Consider the following 22,130-nt stretch of genomic DNA (forward strand, 5'->3'; position numbering starts at 1 on the left):
TAAAAATGTTTTGTGAAGCATTAAGAATCGATCAAAACGTCTTTGCAGCTACTGCCCAGAAGCTTCCAGAATAGTTGAGTAAATGAGTGGTACTATTAAATCAAGAATGGTGAAAGTCTGTGCATTAACATGATTAAAATGGCCAGGTGCTTTGTCTTTAGTCTTAATAAGTCTGCGAAACACACAAGATTGGAGAACTGGGTTGTCTCCTCATGAAGTGTTGCTATTGAGAGCCATTAGATTACCTGCAGTCCCAGCAAATGTGCTTGTAAATATAACAAATTACATGATGTTCAACTATTGCAAAGGTCTAACTGATGTGTCTCAACTGGTTGAAGCTGTAACTGAGAACCCAAGCCAAGAACAGTGCCACAATCTAAATCCTGGAGACTGGATTTACATTAAGAAGTATGTGAGAAAGTCCAGTTTTGAGGCCCGTTGGAGAGGTCCCTTTCAGGTAATTCTGATCACAAGCACTGCAGTAAAGTGTGCTGGAATTCCTAACTGGTTTCATGCCTCAGACACCCAGAAGACGAGAAATCCAGAAGAAGAAATAGAGCCCAGAGCTTTGGTGTATGTGCCACCGAATGTTGCACGAGAAGGAAATAGTGATCAGAATCAGCAAAAAGGAAATTGGGGTGAAGAAACTGTAAAAGGTGAAGTAGTCCAATTGCCAGACATCTCAGTGAGTGGTGACAACTATGAGGTGCAAACTGTAATTGTCGGACACCAGGGTTCAGAAGGAAACACAGAAGCATCAAGGAAATTGAAGACCCAGTAGAGGGTACAAGTTCTGGAATCAAGCACAACATTGAAAGAACAGTAACTGAGATCTGGCAGAAAAATGCCAAAAAGAAGCAAAGATTGAGTGTGAGCAATAATCTAACACCATTGAAAACAATCAAAGAGGAGGAAGAATCAAGTGGTGCTAGTGAAACAGAAGAAAGATTAAACACACTTAGAGGGTCAAAAAGAGTGCAATCACCTTGTCGAAGATATTGATCACCTGAATGGGCTTACTATCTGGGACAAATACTGAACATACCCATCCCTGACATACTTGACTGGAGCAAAGACATACTAGAACCTCCCCGAAATAAAAGGAGAAAGATACTTTGAAAGGAAAATAAGACGTTCTAAATTGCAAAAGACATTGAATGAACCGAATAAAAACTAGGTAAAAGTAATAAGAAATTTACCTAGGGCTGAGATTAAGAAGAACAACTTTAGGGATAACAGTTGAGAACAACACAAAGTATATTTAGGGATTAGCTAACAAAGATTGTACTAACAAAGAAATAAAATAAACTTTACTGACTGACTAAACTGAAACAAGGACGATTTGAAAGAATAAGCTATAATATTATTTACTTTATATATATCTTGTTGCTGCTACTAGCTGAATTAATTTGGTAATAAATCTGATAGAGAAAAGGTGTACTGTAACTAGAACTAGAGTTAAGATATTCTAAGGAACTTTTCTTATATAGCTATTGTTCTAGTGAGTTATTCCACACATGAAACCGAAAAGACGATATCTTTCTTACAGAATGCAACACATCGTTCCACAGTAGATGAAGACAAACTGAAAACATCCTTTGTAGACTATATAAAGACAATTATGAGAGTAATGTTTTTCTAGATTAGTGCAAGAATACACCTGGGGGCATATTTAAGAGGCCCCAACACCACTGGAGTGTCACGTTTCGTGACGCTCCAGCAATGCTCAGCACTGCTCCATATTTACAAGGAGGTGTATCGCTACTTTTTTCTGGCGTTACACCTCCTTGTAAATATGGGCCCCTCTGACGCAGTTTTCTGCGTCAGAGGGGCATGCAATGGGTGTTGCGGTGGGCGTTCCACCGCAACACCTACTGCTTTTAATGCTGCCTCAGATTTAGGAGTTGTCGTAAAACTAAGGCTGTGCCAAAAACTAACGCCACCCCAGGGGTGGCGTTAGCATGACAAGGGGAGGAGGAATGATTTTATTCCTTCTCATTGTTTGCTTTTTCTGTGTGTGCTGCATTTTGCAGCACACATAGAAGTGCCAAATCGCCATTATTCATTGTTTATGTGCAGGAAGGGGCACCTTCCTGCACATAAACAAGCTATCCCTTCAAAGCAGACACCCTTGCACTACGGTGCAAGGATTCCTGTGTCGGCTCATACCAGTGCATGGGGAAACCCGGGGTTGTGCCGTATTCCTCTAAATACGCTGCACCTCTGATTTTCTAAAGTGGTGCAGCGCTGCACTGCTATTTTTGGCGCATTACCGCGCTGCGCCACTTAAACATAAATCTGGGCCTTGGTCTTTAGATGTTAAGGATTTGTTTGTGCACACATGCTTTCTTCAGCAGATGAAAAAATCGAATATCATTACATAGCACTCACTTATGCCACGTCTTGCAGTATATTGTTTAGCCTAGTATATAGATTGCAACATTTTGAATATTACTTTTTGAATTATGATATGGTGCTTCCTCAAGGCCGATTAATGAAAGACATGAACTTACATCCAAAAGCTAAGGACACGGTGACAGCTTGGTACTATTTTAGACCCTATTTTCCTATAAATACAGGTAAAGCACCTGAGAGAAATTTAACATGTGAAATGAATAAGCACGAGAACATTTTTATACAAATTTTAAAAGAAAGAAATAAAAGACTTACAAAGGCTGAGAACAATAAGAATGATGTGCAAAAGAATGTATGGAAGAGAGAGGAAGATGAATCCAGGAAAAAGATAACTGTACCAAAACTAAGGTTAGAAGAGAGATTGATTGGAAAGATATGCTTGTATAAACAACAAATACAAGGGAAGGAAATACTAATGGGGAATAGCAGGTATGGACATACATTTGAGATTTCAGAAGATGGATGGCAATTTTTTTAAGAGAATGATCCAACCATACCAGGGGTGTATTTTCTTTGTGGAATTAATGCTTATTTCAAATTACCTGCATTTTATGAGGGAATATGTTATTTAGAATTAATCTTTCCCTAAATGTATCATGGAGAGACTTTAGATGAATTGACAATGACTGCAGCAAGTAGAAGAAATTTGAGAAGTGTGAATGAAGGGGCGCAAATAGTGGGAGACATATTTGGGACAATCATTCCAGCTATGGCAGTAGTATTGAATGATGAAAAGATAAGACAGCTATCCACAGTAGTAGATAGATTCGCTGCAAGTGCATCTGGAGCTTAGCTTGCTGAGCTTATTCTGGTTGGATCAATGGTTTTGCAAAATCATTATACTCTAGACATTCTTTTGCCTGAAAAGGGTGCAGTCTGTAAAATGTTAAGCATTGAACATTGTTGCAGTTATATTCCTCATGAATGTGAAAGGATAGATGCATATGCAATTAACATTACTTATTTAAAATATGATTGGAACCTTTGGGATCTCCAACTATAGCTGAACGTATCTCTAAAGGGTTTGCTACTGTAGGAACATGGTTGAAGGAAATGGGAGGTGGAGTCCTTAGCTATGTTCTAATCCCTTTTATAGTACTGATAATATGCATTGTTTTTCTTAATTGCTGCTGCACAATAATAAGGGTACCAATAAAGAAACACAGAGAAAACAAATTAGAATGAAGAATGAAAAAGGATTTAGAAATGAGTGAAAGAATGAGTGAAGAATATAAGAGATTAAATGAAAAAGAAAAATGAAAATGAAAAGGCAAGAATCTGAAATAATAAGAATAATCATTGAAGTGTTTTTATGAGGGTTCCAAACCATTACAGACGGGATTGATAAGATCCCCAATAGAAAATGAAAATCTAATTAATAATTACTAACATGAGCATGATTGCTAGGCCCAGAAACTCTCATTGTTTTAATGTTCAAAAGCATGCTCTGAACTTTATGTAACCTGTATTGCATGATTAGCAGATCTCAGTAGGCTGGCACATTGGGCCTGATTACAACTTTGGAGGAGGTGTTAATCCGTCCCAAATGTGACGGATATACCATCAGCCGTATTACGAGTTCTATAGGATATAATGGACTACGGCTGGTGGTATATCCTTCACTTTACCGTCACTTTTGGGACGGATTAACACCTCCTCCAAAGTTGTAATCAGGCCCATATTCTTCTATAACTTCTTGTTGACTTGAAATGTGCTACAAACCTCTCTTAAAAACAACAGAACCAGTATTACTTACACCCTTACCCACCTATTACATTTATTTGGTATGCACTGACGTGTATTTAAAAAATAACAACTGCTTGTGTGATAGAAACATTTACATTATATTGTTGGGTATCCATTTTGGCTATGATTTTATACACATTATTTTAACATACTAGGCCTGTCGCTGTGCACTTTATCCTAGATGTATGTTATTCAGCTTCGTTTTATTATTTTAACATTACCCACATTTGTGGTCTTGTTTTATTTTTTCTATCTAGCTGTTCTTCACCTAGGCCAGCACTACGTTCTTAAACTACAGTAAGATAGGTTGCCAGCAAAAGTGGTATGCTTTGTCTCTAATGTTCACAGAAACATACACACTCTTACGTGGGGATCCTTTCTTGGAACATCAGTTGTTTTATTATGAAAACACTACTTTGACCAATGTACGTTAGAGGGAGATTCCAGCCAGATGACCACAACTGTATGCTGATTACCGATTGCTTCGCTTCAGCTGCTTATGTAGACTGCAGGCCTCTTGCTCAGGTATGAGGGATGATGTCTCCCCTTGGGGAACCTGCAAGGCAGAGTTGGAGCTTAACATGCTGTGCTCTAACATAGCTTAGGTAGGAACTATCTCTACAAACCTTAGTGACAGCGTGGTAGCATTATTCTTGTGTTTTACTCTCCTTGTCACAATTTTAATCTTATTTTGCTTCATCGTCCCAGTTATTGCAATTCATGCTTTATTATCTAAGATACAGTTACTTCAATAAAACCCTAGTGAACTATACTCTGCCTTTGATTGTCCACGCATATGTGAGACTAATGTAACTGAGAGAAACGGATGAGATCTGAGTGACCACGTTTCCCCTGAGGCGTCATCTATGTGATGCGCCTGGTTGCCCCAATCATCCTGCTCTTGGGTGGAGATGAGGCACTGCTAATTAGCCGGAACAAACCTGGATTAGGCCAACAGGTGTCACGTGGTGAGGGATCAGACTCAGTCCCCCGCAGTACAGGTGATTCTGCCGCCCGAATCCAGCAGTCTCATTAGGATAATGAGAACCTACACGACATGGCGCCGCCAACGTTTGGTCAGGCACAAATTTTCAGATCCTCCTGAGTATCTCTGTCTCACTACATGCAAAGACACCTCAATGGTATCTAGGATTTTTCCTCCTCAACTAAGTAGGGAGTACCTAACAAGTGCTGCTGGTTGTTCAAGCTTGAACCCTAAAAGGATAATCTCCATTTGGTGTGCTTATCTCTGAACAAATTTTACTGTTTACCATGGCGAACCCGCAACGGATAGCAATTGCAGTTAATATACAACCACCCCGTACAATTATTGGCACATGGCCCCACAGCCTGAGGGGTCCAGTTACATTTGTTGTTGAAGCTCATGCAGCATACAGAACAGAAATGTTCTATTCTTGGGTCACATTTCTAGCAGCCGATGGGAACACAAATACATTTTACCACTATACACCTGCAAACATACCTGCACAATATAGAGTACATGCATATTTAGAAATACCTCTATCTTATCAAGACCATAATAATTGGCTTGATGGCGCCCTACCACATACAATCCTAAATGTTAGGTTAGGTCCTCTTAGTAATGATGGTCCGACCTGGCCTTTATTGGCCACATGTACACCGCACCATGATGCAGCAACCTTGACGGTAGCTAAGGTTTGCCGCTTTTATACTGAGGTTATGGCAATATACAGACTATTAGCACTGTTTGTAATGCAAACATTAAATACAAACCCAGGATGTGCTGCCCCGCTGCAACTACATCAGCAATGCCAGGTATTAATCCGAAGACTGTACATTCGATTATGGGTAAGATACACACCAAACGTTTCGGTTAGCTCAAAAAATAAATGCACTGGAAGCAGTTTTTCCCCATACGGGACCTCAGGATAAGCATAGAATATTAACTATGTGCTTGCCATTTGGGATGGTTCCCACAGTAGATAACTGCAATACTTGGGGCACGGTATGTGCCACGCTCTATAGTCCCGCACACGGTACACCGACACTTGCCAATCTTCCGGAAGTGTTAACACAAATTCAAGATGAATACGGGGCTGCCCCGGCCCTAGACTTGGGGATGCAACCTATTGGCAATTTTGCCACTGTATCTTCCATTATACTGAGTAACCCTAAATGGGAAGCAGTAGCACTAGCAGTGCGTATGCGTCTCCGGGACGTTCCTCCACAGAATCAAGAACGTGTGCTGCCAAAGATTATCACAAAGACCCATTCTGGTATTGGTCAAGATAGTCTGGGGGCCAGATCCATGAAACCACAATTTCAGGGTAAATCTAATAAAGATTCTACTAAAAAACACTTGGATAAAAAACAACAAACACCTAAAAAAGAAAGGGGAGAATCTCTGCATACGGAGACCCCACAGAATAGATAGAATCTCAGAAATAGAGCTAATATAAAAATGCCTGACAGATATCAATATACTGATACACGCCAATCTCGTTCCTTTTAGGACTCACTGGAAAAACGCAGTGAGAGGTGGGCGTTCAGAGCAAAGAACTGAGTATGTGAACCTGAGACAGGAATCACAACGCTCAACAGAAGTTTCTGTTAAAAAAGAAGATAAACTTCCCCAACAAAAACCCCAATTTAAAAAGAAAAAAGTGGCAGCAGTTGCGATTCGGCATGCCACTGAGGAAGAGGGCTCTATTGAAGAACAAGACATGGGCACTAGCTCTGCTAGACAGCGCAGCAGAGGTCACAATAGTTTGTTGGAATCTTCAAGAGCATCTGGAGGTGAAAGCAACTGATGACTTCTTACAAGTTGAAACTGCTGGCATGATTGTCTCCACGCCTGACAGGGTGTACAAAGTAACGATACAGTTTGAAGGAGACATTGAACGCACAATTGCTGCAATCTTTTGGGACCGCATCGTTAACATGATATTTTACTGGCCGAAACGATTGGCTAACTGAATTTGTACGTACTTGCCCAAATGGGGAATAGGTTATCAAACCTTCTTTCTCACCCCTTGTTCCCAATGAGCTCGCAGAATCCTATGCCATTGGTTGTGCATTGGCGCAGGCCCTGGCATCATACCGCAACCACTTAGGGTGGGATAAAGATTCCCCCATCATGTAATTACAATTAAAAATCAACCCCAGCCTCATCCCCAATACCCAATAAAACATGATGCTAAAGCACATGTGAGGGAAATCCTCACACAACTAGAGTACCAGGGCTTAATTGAACCCTGTGTCTCACCAATGAATAATCCTTTATTCCCTGTAGCTAAACTGGACGATTCCTACACAATAGTCTGAGACTACAGACACTTAAATAGTCATACATGCACATATGCTATACAAAACTCTCATAGTTCAGCACTTATGAATAACATAATGCACAAAAAATACATAACAACATTGGATATTTCCAATGGCTTCTTCTGCCAAAATATAGCTCCTGAGAGTAGAGACCTAACACGTTTCAGTACACTGGGCCCCCAGAAAAAAATCTGTTGTTTATCACAGGGGTACAAGAACAGTCAAGGACTGTTCACGGCTCGTGTAACTTCAATATTGCACAACATTGACCCTGAAGCATTGTCCTAAGCAGATGATATCTACCTAACAGACAATATATTACTGCAACATCTAAGACAGGTAGCCTGCATCATTGTAGGATTTTCCGAATTCGGCTATATTCAACTTTAAAAAACAAAAACAGCTTTCTTGAGTGTCCTGTTTCTGGGATATGAATTATCAAGTGAAGGAAAGAGCCTAGCACCACAATTCTTAGAAAAATGGGCACAGTTACAACCTCCAACTGCCATTATAAAACTCCAATCACTATTTGGTTTTCTTAATTTTGGCAGAATTTAAATTCCAGATTATGCAACACGCTTCAAACCTTTATATGACTTGATATGTCCTGACTTTTCCAGTAAATTCTGGACAGTCAAACACACATGCATTCTCAGAGAATTGCAAAAAGACATGCTTGCAGCACAACACCTATACAGAAGGGACAATAAAAAACATCTCGTCATCAGAGTAATTGCTGGTGCCATTGGTTTCACCTCTGTAACATTTAATGAGGGTGAGACAGTCCTGATTGCATACAAATCACATTTGTATTCCAGAGCATAACAACGTTTTACTCCCACTAAGACAATTCTCACTGCTGTTCAGATGGCTGTCATTAAAGAAAGACCACTAGCCCAGGGGAAACGCATTATTGTTGCATCTCCAATCCCAGCCCTTGAGGCTGTTACCAAAGCCAGTGTACCAAACACTAAAGCATTAGATCCACGTTGGATACAATGGGCAACGTTTTTGACAGCCACTGATGTTGATGATATTTTTGACCCAAAGTTACAAACTCAAGAATTTTTGCAATATGAACTAGAATACCCAGTTCCGGCAAATACAATGCCTATTGATCAATATCAAAGAGTTATGTACACCGATGGCTTAGCACGGCCTGCTATAGGCATAAAGCATCATTACTCCACTGCTTATGCAGTCGTAAGCGGCTATATAGAGGGTAGTACATTCTGTCCACAACATACCTTTACGCAAAGCCTAGCTAACGGCTCTGGCGATGGCACTGAAACATACGGATCCTGTCCAGCTAACGCTGATTTTCTGTGATTCGTATTATTGTGTCCAGTCCTTCAATGAATATCTGCATTACTGGTGCCAGAATGGGTTCAGAGATTCCAAAGGTAACACCATCAAACACAGACTTCTGTGGGGGAAAGTAGCGGATCTGAAGGAAACGCTACCAAATGTCCATGTTGTACATGCACTTGGACACCTACACATTGGAATACACGTTGCTTGAAATACTCTGGCTGATGAAGCAGCCAAATCAGCAGTAGCTACGGCTTCTGTTGCAGCAGTAAATAGTTCTAGAACAAAATCAAACAATGAAATATGGGCTGCTGTGACTGCCATGGCTGAAGGCATGCCCTTGCCAAAAGCATTTCCTGCTAAATATTCCTACCAGATGGCAGACTTGTTTTCCACCATAGCTATAATGCCAGGTGTGGGTAATTGTGAGATTCCTAACAAAGATCGAAGACCAGAGTTGATCAAAGCAGCACATGAGGGTGTTGCTTCTGCCCATGCTGGTGTGACAGCTACAATATCATTGTTGCAGGCTCGTCATTGGTGGCCAGGTCTCTACAAACAGACCAAGCAGTATGTCTTTTTTTGTGATATCTGCCAACAAATTAAAGGTTCCACCGTCAAACTCCCACCGCAGACACCCCTCCTAATTTCTAACAAACCATTTCAATGTGTGTACCTGGACCATTGTGGTCCTTTGACTCCTGACAGTGCATGCAAATACATCTTAGTCACTGTTGACTCCTGCTCCAGATTACTATGGGTGTGGCCACAACGCTTGGCTGACGCTCAGTCTGTTATTAAAGATTTGCAAGCCTTTATTGGCACATATGCAGTTGCAGATTTCCACTCGGACCAGGGCCCTGCTTTCGACTCAAGGGATGCCATGGCTTCGTTAGGGGTCCAACTCCATTACTTGTCTCCATTTTATCCCGAGGGAAATAGTGTTGTGGAGCGACGAAACCGAGATTTAAAACAATCCTTAACAGCTAGAGTTTTAGGTATGGGTCATAGTTGGCTTAATCACCTGTATGGAGTCCAGAGATCACTTAATAACCTGCCTAGGAGGTCCCTGGGGGGTCGTACTTCATATGTGTGCCTGTTTGGAACTCAAATGTATGTTCCAGATCTTGATGGTCCTGGCATGGAGGTGGCAGAAACACCCTTTGACATAAATGAAGTCGCTGTCTTGCAGGAATTACAACAGTTCCGTGATGACTTCTGTCAGTACTGCCTCCTTAGGAATTAAGGATGTACCAAAAACATCTACCGGCTGGATTCCAAAGGTTGGGGATCTAGTGTGTGAAAAAGTTGCTATGAAAAAGGAGTTTGGTCCTTCCTATTGTGTATCAGTTCCAGTTCTGGGATTACACGGTACCATAACTACTACCACCGCTGCCTGGTTCTAAAGAAAACCGGTTTGTGTCCATCGACAATATCAAGTTACACCATGTGGCTGATCCTGCACAGCAGACCAAGAGGAACAACCAGTACTACCCAAATCCCTGTCACTACTGGTCAAGATGTCCCTCTTCAAGTTTTGAGTAGCAATGCTGACACTTCTCTAAGCTTGGGGGGGTGGAATTACAACAAGCAACACAGAAAATGTTGACCAATCATTTTCAAATTGTACACAAACGGATGTCATCATTTATTACGAACCACCGCAGGAGACCACTGTTAGTTCTCCTCTTCTAAATACGGCTCCAGTTTTTGCACAAACTGCTTCCTGATACTTTGCCGTCATCAATGACACCTTTTCGGACTCATCTGCCTCTTCTGCATCTGAATTGTCAAAAACATGTAAGCTTATAATATGGCTCAAAACAAATTATTTTGTTCTCCCATGGAACTATCTGAGCCTTTCCTTGACTATATTAGCTTTATTCCTTTGGATTGGCGTTGTTATTATTTTCTTTCTACTGATACATGGTAATTACCTACCTGAATGACCAACTGTTGAACTTGTGGATGAGGTCTAAAAACCCCATTTCTTTTCTCAGAAGGTCAGCAGAGACTTGTCTTACTTGAACATTTCTGTTATACCACTTCCTGATGGGATTGTTTCCGATAAAGTCGCATTTGATGTATACGGCCCAACGAAGGTCATTCAAATACCATAAGTGTTTAAACTTTCCATGAATGATGTAATAATACCCTGAGTTGTTTGTGATGACTGGGATGTGAAAACAGTTGATTCTATGATGACTGAGTTGCAGTAATTTAATGTATTTGAAAGTGAGGATGTTTATTAATCCAAAGAATATTATGGAGACATGTTCTGTTATAATTATTATGGACACCATTTCATTCATATTGCAAGTACCCCAAAGAATATTTTTAATTACACACAATGGGATCATTGCCCGACTCCGTCACAAGGGAGTTCTAAAACATTTTCTGAAAAAAGTGCATATTTTTCTGGGCACAATGTTAAAAATGCTGAGTCATATTATTTTAAATTGTCATTGATGGAAAATGTAGATATATTATTGACAGATACAAAATTCATTTATTCGAATTCCTTTGTTTCCCGGTTGGCTATAGAAGGCTATGAATATTGGTTGAAGTCGACTGACTTAAAAAGTGTGTGGGGAACAAAAAATTGGAAAATAAGAGGAAAGGAAGCTTTATTTAAAGCATGCCTGATACCTGTTCAAATGATATTTTTAAATGAAACCGACAAGTTGTTTAGGCTTAGCAAAAAGTAAGGATTTGAATGTGCACAGTATTCCTGCAGAATTTTACAAATGACAAAAGTATTTAAATGCAACTGAAGATCAGCTCGATGAATGGGTCCAAAATGGCACATTTAATGCTTCACTTTAATGTCCTGGTGGGTGGTTATTGTGGCCAACAGATACCAATGGGTGTCATGAACGTTTTGTAAGCTCCACAGGTTTTTTTTTTAACTAGTAGGCCTAACCCTCGTTATGTGTCATCTGAACACGCGGGTATAGTGACAACATACAGTGTTGGAAAACTATGCCAGCAATGGTTGAAGAGTTCCTCACAAGAAGCTGTTAAAGAACACCTCAGTCTCCTGTCTAATAAAACTGACTTACAGGATTTCTTGTTAGGCCTCAGAAAACAATGCAGAAATCGCTTCTTATATGCAGTCATAATGAAATTTGGAAGCTTTCTCAACAAGAAGCTGCTGTCTGGTTAAGGGAAATAGATCAGGAAAATTTACTGAAGGCATTAACTGTTGTAGATAATGGTATTAATACCCTGTCCGACCAGATATACACCTTAAGCAACATTGTTTCTTCTGCAATAGACATAGAACAGAGCAACATGTCCTCTTTACACCATGGACAGAGTCAACTAAGATCGATTATGCAGTTAGGTTGGACACTACAAACACTGAAAGCAGATCACGTTCCCTGGCAACACGTCAGCGCGAGGGACATATTTTCCACATTTAATTTAACGTGACAACAACAACTAGTGGCTAAAAAAGAAGCAACTTATGTCATGTTAAATATTGAGAAATCAGAAAAGTTGCCTTTTACTGTGGCTGAAATACCATCGGCTGAGTGGTTAATACATGGGGTCATCAATTGCCTATTCCAACACTTCACTTCACATCCTACTTAAAACACATTCCAGTGGGCAGATATGAAAGGCTAGGAGATAGTTACATACACGAGTTGTGGGAGCTACCCTTCTCATACAAATGTCTCAGTGGCATGAAAGAGGTCTTTCTTAGCAGTAGTGAATGCAAGACTTCTGTCAGCCATTCGATGGTTTGTAAACAGCTGTCCTTTCACATGGCGTGCAATGCTTCGGTAGTGAACTTGGCTTGTTATCTGAAGGGAGCCCCAGTCCCCTTGATTAGACATATGTTCCAGGTACTCTCAAATGGCAGCTATGTGCTCCTTAATAGTGAGAGCTGTTGTCGGATGGAAGCCAGAATAGTTTATGTCATTTCGGTGTCCAAAATTATTACATGCTGCAGGAATGTACTTTTTCCTCCGACATGACAGAGGGAAGTAGCTGAGATTTGGCCCCATATCGCTACTTCAAATGTGAATTTTGACAAGTTGAGCAGACTCAAGGTTTTATTGTTTCAAAAACATGTGGCGCTTACATCTGCACGCAAGACTTATGTGCCTCAGGTTGCGAGGTCATCCGCAGAGATACAGTCCCTTTTCAGTATTAACTTTCCGAGACACTTTGGTGAACTTGTGGGATGGATATTTAATGCATATTCCTTTAAGGCTGTTGGTTCTGGTTTAATTCACACCTTCTCTTCTATATTTGGCTTTACCTTCAGCCATCCATTCTATATTTTCCAGTATTTTCGGGGGATTTCCGATAACTTTGGCTATCATAGGTGGTATTTTGCTGTTGCTACTTCTTCTGCGCAATGGCTGTCCCTTCACAACAAGGAGGACTGAAAGCGCTTTCACTTCCTACTTTACCACCTGCTGAAGTGGAAGATTTCCTATCTTCAATTATCCCGGATTCAATTGGCAACTTTAAAAATCACTCTGACTTTTGAAATTCGGCTTTTCTTGACGCTTAAATTAACATTTGGGTCTTTTGACTTGTCATCATTGACATTCCTGTATATATGCTTTAAGATACATTTTAGTGGCTTTTATGTATTAGATTAGGCTTTGAACCACCTTTTGAACTGGCAAAGGGACTGTGTTGTGTAGCCATTTTGGCTATAATTTTATACACGTTATTTTAGCATACTAGGCCTGTCGCTGTGCACTTTATCTTGGATATATGTTATTTGGCTTTGTTTTATTATTTTAACATTAGCCACATTGGCGGTCTTGTTTTATTTTTTCTATCTAGCTGTTCTTCACCTAGGTCAGCACCACTTTCTTAAACAAGACATTTCTTTCACTCTGTGCTTTTCTCAAGGCTGCAATAAGATAGGTTGCCAGCAAAAGTGGTACTCTTTGTCTCCAATGTTCACAGAAACATACACACATTTACGTGGGGATCCTTTCTTGGAACATCATTTGTTTTATTATAAAAACACTACTTTGACCCATGTACGTTAGAGGGAGATTCCAGCCAGATGACCACGACTGTATGCTGATTACCGATTGCTTCGCTACAGCTGCTTATGTAGACTACAGGCCTTTTGCTCAGGTATGAAGGAAGATGTCTCCCCTTGGGGAACCTGAAAGGCAGAATTAGAGCTTAACATGCTGTGCTCTAACATAGCTTAGGTAGGAACTATCTCTACAAACCTTAGTGACAGTACGGTAGCATTATTCTTGTGTTTTACTCTCCTTGTCACAATTTTAATCTTATTGTGCTTCATTGTCCTAGTTATTGCAATATACGGATCATGTATGTGCGCCATGACATAGGCCTGTCTCATGGATTGGGGTATTCCTGAATCACAAGGGGGCATCCACAGTGCTACCCTCATAGTGGTGGAAGGCTACTACCTTCACCAGGAGTTACGCAGAAAAAGCTGGCTGGTGGCAGCATGATATGTCGTGATCTGTAGTAGTGTACAGGACCTTTCCCCTGTGTCACTGCAGTGAGACCAAAAGGCTCATTCATCTTTGTAAAGGTTCTGCTGCTGTGTCCTTAACTCACCCATGGCCTCCATCAGGTAGATGTGGAGTGCTGCACAGCACAGGAGTAGTCACTCTGCACTGGTTTTATGTGTACCTGGGAAGGGTAGGGTACAAGGATAGAACAGTACTTTGAAGTGCATGTGTGGTTACTACATTAACTGGGTGTATGTATGCCTGAGAGGAATACATTGCATGAGAGATGTAGTGGTTTGCAGTGTGTGCACAGGAAAAGCATGTACTCGGTGTGTATCTGATTGTGTGGAGTACAATACATGAAGAGTGAAGTGTTGTGCTGCTCATGCATTGTGAGTCTGTGTGCTGGCAGTGTGTGTGTTTGTAAACAGCACACAGTTTAAATTTCAAACAGCTCCAGCGCTGAACAGGACATGCAGACTGAGTGTGTGTACTTGTTGGATATATACATTGAAAGGCATAATGCATGGAAGAAGAGTGCTGGTCAGAAAGTGTGCTGTAGATGTACACCAAGTATGTGCACCTACAATGCTACATTACATGGGGGACCCTGGGTTCCAGTTTGGGAAGCCCAGGCTTGCCTGGTATATACAAGAGGAGGAGAGAAATCCCCCCAGACAGATTTGTGTATTGCTGCATTCCTGTGAGCTGGGTGGGGACATGCTGTAAGGAAAAAAAATAAGAGACTACCTATAGACTTCAAAAGGCTGTGTTTTGACTCAGTGATAGATCACAAGGAAGGGGCCTGGGGCTCAGGAAAGGGAATGGGGCTTATAAGGGATTCATAAAGAGTAAGACCGTGAGCCTGGGGTTAACATTTTGATGAACATATCACTGTGGCTGACATCCAGGTGTGAACTCTGATCAATCCCATGAATCCTGCTGTAGACAGTCAGCTTTGGAATATAAGATATAAGAAGGCGAGGTTGAGTCCCCTAATGTTTTTATCTGACAAGGAGCCAGATGGGCTGTGTGGGAAGGGGAAATTCTGCAAGCCTTCTGCCTGTGACCAGAACTGGGGACCAAGGCCTGCTAGTGTTCCTGCTGAGTGAGGGGACATCACCCAGGTAAACCGAAATCACCTGGCCTGGAGCCTGGAACACCAGTGTCTGCCTGCTTGCTAAGACCACTGTGTCCTATGAGTAAGAGGAGAGAATTGAAGGGAGCAGGGTCCAGAGGGATAATCTGCTATTAGGGGTGTGGGGGAGCTCTGCTCTGCTGGTGGAGCTAAAAGAGTTTCTGGAACTCTTGTCCAAAAAACTCGCGTAGCCCCGCCAGCGGTGCAGAGTTCACACAGTGCACCCTGCAACACAGTTAGGTCTGCACAGCACAAGCGCAGACACTCTGCGCTTGTGCTACGCAGGCCATAACTGCTGCATTGTTTTCAGTGACCCCTGTATGCCAAGCGAGGGCAGTAGATTGAGCTGTGCGTTGAGCGCCATGTGAGTCCTGCTACATTTATACTGCCACACTGAGGTGACCCCATGTGCCAGAAGGGGCCACCATTATAAGTTACCACTCAAGTGCCATATTTCTTTTGAGGATATGATCTGTGGGTTGAACCTGGCTCTGAGGGAACAGCCCTGACTCTCCATTGAGGACTGCTGGAGTCACCGTGGAAGATGTTGCACCCTTGCTGGCTCCAGTCAGGAGCCGAAGAAAGGAGAAAGGATACCCCTCTGCCACACTGAGGAGCAAAGTCAACTTATAGCATCTTCGTGAGTGGGGAGCCACTCTGGTAAATGAGAGACCTTAAGCAGAACCTCTCATGAGAGAAAGCCTGTGCTGCCAGGTGCTGCAGCGTGGGTCACAAGCAGCTAGACTTCTCTGAACTGAGCAGGACTCGCAGTGTACGTTGATGTTTCCCACTGCATTGCTGAGCTCTTCTGTTTTGCGAGTGTGGGTAAGAGGTGAACTGGGATGTTTGGGCCCCAGGGGACTCACTGTTAGATGTGCTGCAGCACTATAAGCACTTTTGACTACATTCGTAAAGAGTCAAAGGGAGAACTATTGAGTATGGCCTAATAGTTTGCATTCCCTGGGTGCTGCCACCAGTGAATGGGGAATAGCCTCAAACATGTTGCATGAAGGAAAAAGTGCGACAAGAATTGGCCTTACAACTACTAGAGCCCCAACCTCAAAGGAGATTGTGATGTTCCTTGTGAATATCATACTCTTTTGTATGTGTAGAGTTAGAACTAAAATACAACTCTACTTATAAAAGCAAGTATTTGGCTGGATATTGATTTATTGTTCATACTGTTTGCACTTTGAGTCATGAGACACGTTCACTGGCCTGTATATTTATCACCCAAGTGAGCCTTGAATACTCAACCACAGCTACCACTGAGAGTCAAGTGCAGAAGGGGTACTTGGCCCAGTTGAGCAGGATCTATAGTATGTGGGGCTCCAGGACATTGGGAGTAAAAGGTTAAAAAAGCAACCCAGGGGCCCAGTAACCAATTCGTGCCCCATGGCCCTCTGAAAGAAGTTCTGACAATGTAAAGTCTTTAAATTTTTGCCCTCAAAAGCTCCCAATTGTGTGGAGTCAGAATTCATTAACAATTTTTTGATGAAGGTGTGCTAAAATTTGGAGTTTTCCATCAAATATTTAACTAATGTTGTAAAAAATTCCTGGAACGCCTTTTAAATTGAACTGGATGTTTTGGCACTAATGTGCAAACGTGTATAGAATGGAAACCAAAATATTTTGTTAACATTTGCGTTCTCCAATTTCCTGAAGGATCACTTGTTGTGATTATTTGTGTTGCTTACAAATGAAATCCGTGTTGACTGACCAAGTGGGCTTGTTTTGGAGAGCAAACATTTGGAAACCATTGTCTCCAATTGTGTAATCTGTCAAAATTTTACTTGGTGGTGGTGCACTGTACTATGTTAAAAGTGACACATGTCAATCGCACAATGGGCTTTTCAGGGTTAATAAAAGTTTTTTAACCATGAGCAAGATTTTGAAATGGACAACCTGAATTGATATAATATAGGATATCATTGTCAAATGTGTTGTTATTTAGGGCACAACATGTTCTGTCAAATGTACTTTATCCATGACATTCTGATAAAAGGCCACCATAAAGCTATGACGGCTAACGTATGAGGAACCAGCTGGCTGTAGCAATTGTGTTATGTGCATAGTTTACTTCTTTTCCATAGAAAAGGGTTGTCCTTCTGACACTAATTTTTCCAATCATGATTTCTAAATTTCCTACAAACAAAACACCACAGATTACTCAGCAGGGGTGAGCAAATTGAAATTGTTGCTTGCTAAATCCAGTAATGTCGGGAAACTTCTCTTTTTGCTAAGATGGGCAAAGTGTCCTAGATTCAAGGGCGGACAAGTTTGCCTTCTCCCATTCCCTCATTACTTACAGCAGGACGTCGTGCCCTATCTATTCTCATTGAATGAACCCTGAGCATAGAGTATATTGCTCACTGTCCAAATTCCAAATGTATTATCTGTTCAAATTAAAAAAATTATCAATAAATACAGAAATTAAGATATGTTATATAAAATACAATTACATTTTTTTTAAAGTGGCGAAAAAAATCAGCAACATAAAGTGTCAGGGTAAAAACTATAGAAATAAAATATTAACAATATTTGAGGCAACAATATCCTTCCAGTAGTGCCTTCAAGGTCAATCCTGCAGGCAGTTAAAATTTGTAATGGCTACCTTTACTGATACTAACAGTAAGAGGCATATTTACATGCACCTTGCACCGCTTTATGGCTGCCATAGCGCTGCCATAGCATCATTTTTTTGACGCTAAGGTGGCCTTTCCCCAGTGCCAGATTTAAAAAGTGGCACAGCATGTATTGTGCCACTGTGCAACTCCTTGTGTCACATTATGCCTGCACCAGGCATAATGTATGCAAGGGGGGCGTTCCGATGCAGGAAGGCCTTAAAAAATGGCACAGTGAAATTTACTAGATTTCAATGCACCGCTTTTTCCATTATTTTTAACACCTGCTCAAGGTTGTCATTAAAATGACACACTCATTAAAATCAATGGACCTTCCAGCGCCAACATGTTTTACGCTAGTGCAGCAAAGCACTACAACAGCATCAAAAATTCTGTCGCCATTGTGGTAGTGGCCACCATGGTGCTCTGTATTGTAAATACTGGCAACAATGGTGTTGTTAGGTGGGGCAAGGGTGACTCAAGAGAAGTGGCGCATCGGGACTGATGCTCCAATTTCCTCGTAAATATGTCCTTAAGATTTAAACAAGGCCTATAATCTTCTAATGTGTTGACCGCACAGACATTATGAACTTGGCCACTGCAAACACCACAGCCACCCTTGTTTCACTTTTGCATATTCTCATTGCATTAATGCTATTGGTCAGTCCCAAGGCTCACACATTGGTACAATCCACATAGATTTCGATCTGGCATATGATCTGCAGAAAAAGAAGAAATGTTCCTCCAATTCATATGGAAAACAGCTAACCGGACAGAGCTTTGAATTCTAAATAGACAAGGCCTAACATGATGTGTAAGTGGGCAATGCAAGAACGCCATTACTAAACTGCAAGAAAAAGGAAGGTGCTCAAGGCGGATATATGTAATCGAACACATACTCAAAATCGAAAATATTTTTGTGCATAAAAAAAGCTTTGGTCCTGCTACCTGTAGAGTCGGAGGACTCACTGCGTGAAATAAAATTAGCCCAGTATACCTGCTTAACAACACCTTTGGTGTTATCATTAATGGCTGAGGGGGCGCTCAATAGGTTACCCAGCTTCAAACTATTAAATGTCTGTTTAATGCACTCCAGCCTGGGAATGTTATATGAATCTTTTAGGGCAATGATATCACTTAGGGCTTTTCTATATCTTTAAAGTCTATGTTGACCATACCTGAAGCCAGTACATTAGAGGTAACAATTTCGCTCTCCTGTGATAAGTCTTAGGGCGAGTCCAGTATCAGCGACAGGAGTTGAGTCCTACACCTCAGACAAATGACAGGCCTTATAAAGCTATTTTCAGCCACACAAAGAAGTGAACACTTGCAGTGGCCCCACAACTCGGTGCTGTACAGAGCGGTACTCTTGACCTGAGCATTTTCAATCTGAATCACGGGCGAGATGGGGTAAGATGGAGCTCTTCTGGCAAACCTCACAATGGCACATGCTCTGTGATTGATTAGTGATAGGTACTTCTGGATTTGCCGGCCACATGACTCGTATTTGAAAATCTGATCCTCAAATAGTCAAATTCGGTTACTCTCTCTAGTAGAGCACCACTGGATAATACAGCCCAGTTTCTGCTTTTAAAAGTAAACCATAGGAATCAATGCTCGCAGACGGACCTTAGGATCCTGCAACAGGGTGTGGTAGAACCATACCACTTAAATTCAATACAAACCAGATAAGTTAAAAAGTATGACACATTTGGCCATATGTTGGAAATTGCCCTTTTTGCAGGGTTATCCCAAAGCTTTTTGCCTTCTTCCACCTATTTTTTTCTGACCTATTTTTGCGGGCTTTTGAACTCTAGGCACTTTACCGCTGCTGACCAGTGCTAAAAAGCAAGTGTTCCCTGTCTAAATGGTACTAGTGAGTGGTTTATCCATGATTGGCATATCTGATTTACTTGTAAATCTTTAGTATAGTGCACCGTGTGAGCCCAGGGCCTGTACACCAAATGCTACTAGTGGGCCTGCAGTACTGATTGAGTCACCCACATGAGTAGCCCCGTAAGCCTGTCTCAGACCTGCCACTGCCAGTTCGACCTGGCAAGTGCACCAACTTGCTAGACCCAAACCTTACCACTCACTATGTGTAAGTCACTCCTAAGGTAGGCTCAAGATAGCCCAATTCGCAGGCAATTTAGAATAAAATCAATGCAGGATGGTACCAATATGGAACAACAATCTTGTTCACTTTTCTCAGATCTTGAACTATGCAGTACTTTCCATTGGGCTTCCACAATCCCAGAATGGGAGAGTTACATGGGCTTCCCAAAATCTCTTTGAAGATACCTTGTTCAATTAGCCTTTTATTAGGGGTATAATTCCAGCAATTGTTATGGGTGTCATATATTACAGGGGTGTTTTTCGATACACTGCATTTGGCTTCACTGTTATTTTAATAGGATCAACTCCTTTAATGAGTCCTATGTCTTTTCCTGAAAAATCCCAATTCTCTGGTGTCACTGTGTCTTTTAAGTCTTGGGCTAGTCATTAGGTGCCAGGATTGGGTACAATGTGACACTCGCGTACTGCTTCACAATTTTAAGGGCCACATCTTCATTTGTTTGGATTTCAGTTCCACAGGGTGTGCATCTAATAGAGCAGTTTAGCATACAAAGTAGGTTGTGCCCAAGTAAAATTACAGGACTTGAATTGCAAGCCACAAATTGGTGCCCATCTTCAAATGAACCTAGTTTTACAGGGACATGTTCTATTACCAGGTTGGTCAATTGCTTAATTGCAATTCCCACAACCTGGATTGTCTTTCCTGAAAGGGGCAAATTTGGCACTTCTGTTTTTCTGACAGTGGATCCTGTAGCTCCGGTGTCAACCAAGAATGACACATCATGTCCCATAACACTGGCATTTATGTAGGGACCATGCTGATCCACATCTAAGGATGCAGTTAACATGCAATCCTTATTATCTGAGCTGTCTGCTTGAAGAATTTCTCTTCAGGAGTTTGGATTTCTCAAAATCCACATTATATTTCTCTGCTACTTTCATTAATTTCGCTTAAGCCTGTCCTGCACAATGGTACATACAAACCACAGTTCATCTTCTGTGTAAAGTTTCAATTGGACTGTGTTCAATGTGCCGAAAACCATTTCATTCAATGCTAATTTTAATCTGGATAAATTCACTGATCTAGGTCTCTCATGGATCTCTCCTGTTCTCACATTGCAATTTGTTGCACCTTGTGGATTTAGATTATTTGACCAATCTGTTAGCTGTTGTGCAGTAAAACCTTTCAAACTGATACTATTTCTGTGTGGTACTTCTACTCTTCTCTTCACTGTCCCATATTCTGCTGACTCAGGGCATTAAGGTGTGACCTGCTGTCTGGCATATTAAAAGGTACTCCACCTTGCAGAGTGCTACAATGTACATTTTTAATCTGATCAAGCCTTGGCATAAAAGGAGGTGGGGTTCCTTGAGGAAACCTCGCACCAGGAGTAAATCCTGTCTGACTTGTCATTAGATTTGGATCTACAATTTATATAAAGTTTAGTGGTCTGACAAGAGAAACACTTATCTCCATATCTGAATTATTAGAATATACTGTTATTTGCACACCAATTGGTGATATCCCAGCTGATGTAACTGGTGTATCAGGAACTGTTTGGACATTTATTGAGTGGATATTGCTTCCAGATGTACCTGAATCATACAACTGGGCAATGGGACCTATGGTCACAGGAACTGTCAATCCATCTGGACCCATATGATTTGACTGGTTCTGAGGAATTGTCCTTCCACGCTCTGTCCTGTTAAGAAAGTACTGAAACTTTGTCCTGTTTGACTCAGGGTAAAGTTTGGCATCAACTGAACTGGTCCAAACATTGGCACATGTTGATATGGGGTACAATTCTGCGCAGAAAGATTGACTGTCTGCACTGTCTGATTCACATCAGGAATTGGCACAACCCGGTTCACACCTTGTGTTGGTATGGGCTGAACTATATTAGTATGTTTAACTGGTTGAGTTGCATCAAGAATCTCTGTCACTGGATTTGCAGGCATACTTGGCACTACCTGAATCGGGATCTGTGCAACTGGGGCAGGTGGCACATTTCTGGTTAAATTTTGTGCTGCTCCACTTGTTGTTCC

Source organism: Pleurodeles waltl, chromosome 11 (assembly GCF_031143425.1).
Source record: "Pleurodeles waltl isolate 20211129_DDA chromosome 11, aPleWal1.hap1.20221129, whole genome shotgun sequence".
In the NCBI taxonomy this organism is placed as follows: Eukaryota; Metazoa; Chordata; class Amphibia; order Caudata; family Salamandridae; genus Pleurodeles; species Pleurodeles waltl.